Here is an 8,083-nt window from a genome sequence, read left to right as displayed (position 1 = left end):
CAAGCCTTCCATGTTCAATTACAATATCCAAGAACCAACATGGTTATTGCAGGGGCATATCCGCTCATGCAGATATGTCCTCACAGGTGATATTGTGCACTCTGCCTTGGGGCTATAAGGCCTGCCAGAGGGGTGTCTTACCTATTTCACATGCAGTGATTGTGGACATGGCACACAGGGAAGCGTGCTATATTGACTCTTCGGTTTTATCTGCACAGAGGTATGCAGTCTGCGATGGCAGGGTGCATGGCCATGGTGAGGGGACCGTAGGGTGGCACAATTCATGCTGCCCTAGGTACCAGGGGTACCATTTACTAGGGACTTACAAGGGGTACTGAAAGGGTGCCAATGGGAAACAAAAGGTAACTTAGGGAAAGAGCTTCTGGCACAGGGGAGAAGAAGGTTGGCAGGAACCCTGTGCACTTCTGCTCGACATTATACAATTTTTCAGGCAAAGAGTGGGGGCTAACCAGGTCCAGAAGAGGCACTTTTCTACATTAATGGTGTTGGCAGGACAGCACATTCACAGGTAAAGGAGTAGAAGTGAGGACTGGCCTTGCACCAGCACGTGGCACGGTCGTCCCATGGGGTTAAAGTTTCCCAGATAGCATCAATGCTGTAAATATAGTCTATTCACCAAGGGGTACCACAGCAATAAAGGAGATAAGATGGGGGCCTAAAGGCCGTGCCATAAATGGGGAGCTCGTAAAACTGTCATGTTTCTTTAGATTATGACTTCACTGAGACTCATTCCAGCCAATCGGGAACCAGCTCATGTCTCATAACTCCCGAAGCCCCGGCTGACGGCCTGTCACTCTGAGCTCCATCACCAGAGGTGGGCAGCGTCACCCCAGCGCCTGCAGCTGTCGTCAAATCACAACCACCCAGCCCAGAGGTAAGCATACTTTCATTGTGCAGTGTTTAGACTTTCTTGGGACATGGTCTATACCAGATACATTCAGCATACTATGGGGAATTACTGGAGCTGGTGGAGAAGTGGTGTAGGATATTGTTTTAAATTAAGGGCATAGGTTTACATGAAGAAGAGCTATTTGTCTATAAATTGAATTAATTATCAGATAGAAGCGTGCCTTGGAAGCAACACAAGGACTGGTGTGGGCTGATTAGCAACTTTCTGAAGTTCTCACTGTTCCTGGATGTATGAAAGGGCATCGAAATCTGCCCCTTTTAACACTATCATATAAGGGCAATGTATAGTAGGTGGGGTTGCAGAGCCTCCTCCTGCTGCGGTTACTGTACCCTAACCCAGAGAATTAGCTGAGGCCCGCACAGTTGACTTGCTGTCATAATGGCAGCCTCTGCCAGGAAGAGTCTGCCTTTAAGCCCCTTAAGACAAATGGATGGCACCCCCTGCCGAATGTAAGGAGGGGCCCTTGAGTCTCCCATATCTCACAGATAATCAATGATCTTGGTCTAAATAGGGGCCCTCCTGAAGGTTTTAGGGCTCCCCTGAAAATCTCCCCCCCCTCCGCATGGGCTTGTGTTATTCCCCATTCCAACACTGGATGGCAGCAACTCTTGGCCCCTTGGGACAGGGGCGCATCAGGAAGGAGTGCAGCAGGACTGCTTCAGGCAGCAACATGCCTCCTGCTTTCTTGGTTTGGCTCCATCGGCCTGGAGGCTTGGAATCAAAAGGATTCTCCCTTTAAAGCAGCGGAGACAGAGCAGCCTCATCCCACCAGAGGTGGTAGAACAGCTGTATGGCTCTTCAGCTTGCAAATGGAGACAGAAGGCGGGGGTTCCAGGGCTTGTGTGTTTTGTTGCCTCTGAACAGGTCTTCAAGCCTCGGAGTCCACTTCGAGGGATGCTGGGAGATGAGGATGCTGGGACGTCCTGAATTAGTGTTCACTGAACAGGATGCAACACAACTGAAACTGCAGTAATCAATCCAGCTCAACGACAGTACTGCCGACCAGTCTTCTAGGTGCTCCTGGGGCAGTTCAGTGCTCTGCCAGATATACATGAGCGAACCAAGTCACTGTGCTTGTGCTGTCCCTTTATATTTACAATAGTGGCCAAAGGATCAAATTAAAAAGTTTGGACCCAACTATTTGTCCAAAATGAAGAAAGCCTCTTTTAAAGGTTGTGAATGTACTTGTGCTGTTTTGAAATCTAGTGCAAAACTTCTAATTTTCAGTGCAAAGCTTAGGAAGAACACATTATTGTCTATCTGTTGAAGCACAGTAGTCCTTGTTTAGCCAGTGCTAGGAGGAAGGATACTAGTGGATGTGTATGCTGCCCACACCTCAGAGAGCGATAAAACATATATATAGGATATAATGGGATTTATGTTTCGGCGGACTGTATTTCTGTCACAGAGTAACATGTGCACAAAGATCTAAATCAGGCCCACAGGTGTTTGCTGTGCATTGGTCAATACATGTTTAATACGGGAAACAGCAATCACTACGCGGATTTTACCCCGCAATGCCATTACATTGCATGCATTACAACGCATGCGATGTAACTAGGCGTAGCCATTACTTCACATACCATTACTTTGCATGCGCTGTTACAACGCATGCGATGTAATGCCGATCCACCTCGTTGTGAGGAAACTGGGGCTCTTCCGTTTCCTCACAACGACGTGCACCGCCGTGAAGCAGGAACCGGGAGCAGAGACCGCGACGCCGGAGAGGAACCACGAGGGAAGAGAGATAAGGGTGATTGTGCTTGGGGTAGGAGTAGTGTGGGTAGTGGTTTAGGGTAGTGGTGTAGTGTTTTAGGGTTAGGGGTAGTGTAGGGGTGGGAGTAGTGTGGGTAGTGTATTAGGGTAGTGTTGTAGTGTTTTAGGGTTTAGGGTAGTGTAGGGGTGGGAGTAGTGTGAGTAGTGGTTTAGTGTAGTGTTGTAGTGTCTGAGTAGTGTAATATTTTAGGTTTTAGGGTAGTGTTGTAGTGTTTGTGTAGTGTTTTAGGTTTTTAGGGTAGTGTTGTAGTGTTTGTGTAGTGTAGTGTTTTAGGGTTTAGGGTAGTGTTGTAGTGTTTGTGTAGTGTAGTGTTTAGGGTAATGTTGTAGTGTAGTGTTTTAGGGTTTAAGGTAGTGTTGTAGTGTTTGTGTAGTGTAGTGTTTTAGGGTTTAGGGTAGTGTTGTAATGTTTGTGTAGTGTTTTAGGGTAGTGTCGGGGGGCATGCAGGGTGGTGTAGTGTTATTGGAGGGAGTAGTCGTGCAGGGGTAGGGTAGAGTCACTTACCTTGCAAACTTTAACCACGAGTATAGCTTTACCACGCATGTCTTCGCGTTGTAATGGCATGCGTGGTAAAGGCATAGTCGTGGTAAAAGTTTGCGATGTAATGGCATGTCATTGTCATTAACATCAACAAAAGAGAACCTAATGCTGTGAATTCGCAAATGACATTGTCCCTATCCAAAGAAAAACACAGTGTAACACTAGACAAAACTATCAATTATGATCAAAATGAACTGGAAATAAAGGAAAAACTATTTTCTAAAAGAACCCTCACTCACCCTAGTGGTGACATGCTTCATCATGGGGTTCCCACAGGGGGGATCGAATATCCCCCCTGTGTGCTTCAACGCCTGCAAATGCAGCGGAGCTGGTGTTGCAAAAAAGGTGCAGTGAAGTGAATGATCAGTAGTGAATGTGAATGATAAAAGTTCACAACTGAACCTAAACAACTTTATTAGAGGAACAGTTGTTCACATTAAAAACAGTGAAGCCACTTAGTGGTTTGTATTAGAACCCTAGTGGTCTGGCGTGTGTGGTCGACATGTTTCTGCTGTTCAATGCAAATTGTGCTCAGCTTTCTTCAGGACCGAAATGACAAGAAAAAGATGCCCTCCGGGGGTCCACGCTCGCTAAGGCGTGCCCACACCGTGAGGGCTTGTGTGAAAAATAAAATGAACCTCAGGGACTCATTGATCTCCTTGGTTAACTCACGGTTTTTATCCGCAGTCAGGGCTCCTGCAATTTTCCTGGAGCCACTTTCAAAGTAGAAGTAAACGTGCCACATGGACTTTCAGTGTGGCAGAATCTTCACGTTATGTTCCGTTTGATTCATAACGACTCGCCGCCCTGAACCTAGGTCTTGGTTCACTGACGTCCGGATGTCATTGACATTGCGTAGTAATACCCGCGTTGTAATGGCATGCGTGGTATTGGTATGCGATGTAATGACATACATTCATTTAATACAACAGCGTAGTCCGGTAGTGTTTGTTGGTTCATTGTTACATGCATTGCACGAATGAAATGATCAGGCCCTAGGTGTGGTCCTCAGAAGGAGACCCTGAGACTGCCCCTGTTTACAGGACTCAATATCTACCTGCCTCAATCGCATTCAAGGCAGAGGAGGAGAGATCTCTTCCCAAGCCTTTTTGTGAGCCGCGAGCTGCAATTTTGCTTCTTTGCACGGTTTCATACCTTATCCAAAGGAAGACTTTTGTTGTAATAAACAATGTTCTTTAAACCTCTACTCTTCCTTCTGCTGTCTGAGGCTCGCTTGGCCATCAGGACCGGCCTGAAGAAGGACATCAAACACAGAATGCGTTCCCTCCTTTGGCATAAAGTTTGCTGCAAGAACTTTGCCGGATGTCCTCAGACCAAGGAACACTATGTTGTGGTGAGAGGTCAATATATCACTGAGCATAATCAATCCATAGGTTTTCAAGCAGCCTCCAGGTAAATATTCCATATTAGGAAATAACTTGGGTGCAAAGACTGCTCACGTCCCTGCCTGCTCTGAAACCACCCGGGTTTTGTGCCTGGAAATGACCTGGCTCACAGCACCAGTCCATAACTCATTCACTGTGCACGGGGTCCATAGTGCAAGTCCACCTGTGCCTATCAGAGCAATAGAGCAATTCGGGTTCTCATATTGACTTATGTACAATCAGTCATAATGATAGGAACACAAGGTGATGCTTGGTAATCAGATTAGGTTTCGTCCACTATAGCTCACGTTTCCAAAGTGCTTATTTTGTACAAAATAATAATAAGTACACAATTAAATGTAACAATAATAACATTATATTAATAACAATAATAGCAATAATAATACTAAATAATTGTAAAATAACAATGATAATACAATACAGAAAGAAGCGCAGGGCCCAAACCTTTTAAGGACTTTGGCGTTACTGCCCAGTCCTGATTCCACATTATGCCCCTTTCTTTTGTTACCTACATTTCCTGAATCTTTATCTCACTTGGGCAGGTTTTTTTTTATCGCTGTTTTCTGTTGTTGTCATTTTATCTCCTGTCTCCTTTTCTGTCTTTATGTCTCTTCCTCAACTTCAAATTATGAAAAATAAATCCCAGTCCCAAAAAATGAGGGCCAGTGCTCATCACCAGCAACCCCCGAAAAGTGGTGGAACCAGCTGACAACATAGTAGTGGAAGGAAAAATCTCATGTGAAACAAGTGCTGGTAAAGCCAATAAGTCTGTCTTGCATTTTCAGCCCTGACCAAAAGATTTTGAAAAGCCTTCTCCAGTGAAAAAAAGTTTTAAAAAATCACTGCTTTAGGTATGCACATCTATGAGATAAATAATTTAATGTGTGATATCCTAGTGTACTTTTGAGTTGCAAAACAGTCCCTCATACATTTCAATGCAAACACTCTATAGGAAGCAGAATGATCCATCAAACAGCCAACAGCAAGCGGTGAGAGTGAAATAGTCCTCTGGGTGGTGTCAAAGCCCTCTCTATGTAAAACTGGAATTAATTGGTAACAATAGGTCACAGAGACAGCTGTGCTGTTCAGACAGAGCTAAAACATCTAACAGCGTCAACACCCTGAGCCTCAAGTGTGTCCATATTTCGTCTATATGGGTGGTATCTGTGCCAGATTCTCACAAGGGGCACATTTCTTTCAATACTTCTATATGGCAATAATTTACCTAACAAGCACTTATCCTGAAATTATAGTACTGATCTGGCTTTCTTGAACAGACATTGGTCGGTCTGTCTCTGGCCTCACCTTAGACCCCATGCATTTCCTAGGATCTTTGTTTTTAAGGATTGTAAGACCCATGAGTAACTTAGCAGAAGCAGTCAAAACAAAAGTACCAGCACCTATCAGCAACCAGTGGAAGGAAAGGGCTTCTCCAGAGATCCAGTACATTATTCCATGAAGTGGCAGGGGCAAGTCAGAAGGCCTGAAAGTGAGGCTCAGCAGAAGCAGCACCTTGCTAAATGCCAACTATCTGTTGGGGAAGCCTCCGTTTTTACAGGGGCTTTAAAACATTAGAAAGGACATTTTTAACAGTATTTGTAAATATTTTAACTGAGTGGAAAATGTTTCTCTTTTAACCTGTGTATGAAATGAAATGTGTTTTACATGCTTTATGGTTATGACAAACCAAATAAAGTTAATTTTGACTGACTGACTGACTAGAAAGGAAATTCAAGGGAGGATGTTTAGGTTTTTTTACTCCAGTTTTGACCTCGACCCTCCCTGAGTGCAAAATACCGGAAACTGTGGTTATAACACTGTCCAGCCTTTTAACCACTGCCTCGTATGAGTCCTGCGTGCATAATGCCTAGTTCTTTACATGGAAATCAATCACTTCCTTATTGGGGCCCATCGGGAGACGGGGAGGGGAAGAACCGACCGGAGACAGATGTAAGGTGTGATAAAGGCCGCTTTATTGAGAAACAGGTGCATCCTGACAATATACCACATCCTTGGCCTTTGCCGTACAAAACTAGGCCTAACTAACTATACGTATACCTGCCAAAACCCCTCACCCCCACCCCTAAACAGTTCCCCAACAACATAAACATTAGTACTAAATACCCAAACGCCTGCCTCAACTGTTTCAACACCTGCCATATGTACACTCCCTCCCCCTCTGCCAGGAAATGTCATTCCTCCAATCCTACCTCCCCCGTTTAACTAGGAAAAAGCGCCACCCAACATAACTTTCCAGCACCTGTTCCCAGCGACAACACATCCAGCCAAACTCTACCTTAGAACGCACCTGCTTCCAACAAAAAACCCCTTGGGCCCCTCCCGTACCAACATGACCCAGGGAAACAAACCCCCGCTGCACCCCCCTTACAACCAGGAACTACAGGGAGGGAGGGTGGGACAACGATCAACCTGCCCCCCGGCTGCTGGGTCACTGTCCCATGAAATGGTGCACAGTGACCCAAAATGGCCGCTCTTATTGGCACCAGCCCAAAAACTACCAAAACCCACTGCCCAGCCCAACCAGCTTCGCCCTTCCTGTCCCCCGTCAAATTCCTCCCCACCCTTTCCTCCCGGGGCCCCAAAATCCCCGGGGGGGGGCGAGCCTCCCGCCGGTCGGCCACCCCCGCAAAGCCTCATTGGGGCCCATAGGGAGACGGGGAGGGGAAGAACCAACCGGAGACAGATGTAAGGTGTGATAAAGGCCGCTTTATTGAGAAACAGGTGCATCCTGACCACATCCTTGGCCTTTGCCGTACAAAACTAGGCCTAACTAACTATACGTATACCTGCCAAAACCCCTCACCCCCACCCCTAAACAGTTCCCCGCCAACAACATAAACATTAGTACCAAATACCCAAACGCCTGCCTCAACTGTTTCAACACCTGCCATATGTACACTCCCTCCCCCTCTGCCAGGAAAAGTAATTCCTCCTATCCTACCTCCCCCGTTTAACTAGGAAAAAGCGCCACTCGAAAGCCCCCATACGGCTTTCGACCCCCCCCCCTAGGACTCCTGCACCTTTGGATACCTGTGCACCCCTACTGCCCGGTCTACTGCCTCTTTCAACTGTACAATATAGAGCTCCATCCCATATCTTGATAAATGCACTCCATCTTCCAGAAAAAAGTAGACCGCCCCATACCTCAGCTCCGGGTGCTCCATCCTGCCCACTCCTTCCTTCTCACAAAAAGCCCGCATCTCCCTGTTAATTTTCCTCCGAGTCTTGTCAATTGCCCCAGGTCTCTCCGCCCCCCTCCAACATCTCCTGGGTATGAATTCCGACCAAATGACATAACAACCCGCCCACTGCCTCCTGATCTCCAGCAAATCCCTCTTCATTTGCTTCACCAGTGCCAGTCCCTTACACTGCACTAAATCATTCTCACCCAAGTAAATGACTACCACA

General features: G+C 46.3%; 1 protein-coding gene across 1 annotated transcript in view; it reads left to right on the top strand.

Moving 5' to 3' along the window:
- Window positions 1–810: 810 nt before the first annotated feature.
- Window positions 811–8,083, top strand: part of LOC144786079 (actin, cytoplasmic 1-like) — a 62,344-nt gene continuing 55,071 nt past the window's right edge. The window contains exon 1 of the mRNA XM_078665028.1: window positions 811–895. The gene's annotated coding sequence lies outside the window, so the exon portion shown is untranslated. The remainder of the gene's footprint in view (window positions 896–8,083) is intronic.

This window comes from Lissotriton helveticus, chromosome 10, assembly GCF_964261635.1.
Source record: "Lissotriton helveticus chromosome 10, aLisHel1.1, whole genome shotgun sequence".
Classification (NCBI taxonomy): domain Eukaryota; kingdom Metazoa; phylum Chordata; class Amphibia; order Caudata; family Salamandridae; genus Lissotriton; species Lissotriton helveticus.
The sequence above is the reverse complement of the archived record's forward strand: the minus strand, read 5'-3'. Positions and strand labels throughout refer to the sequence as shown.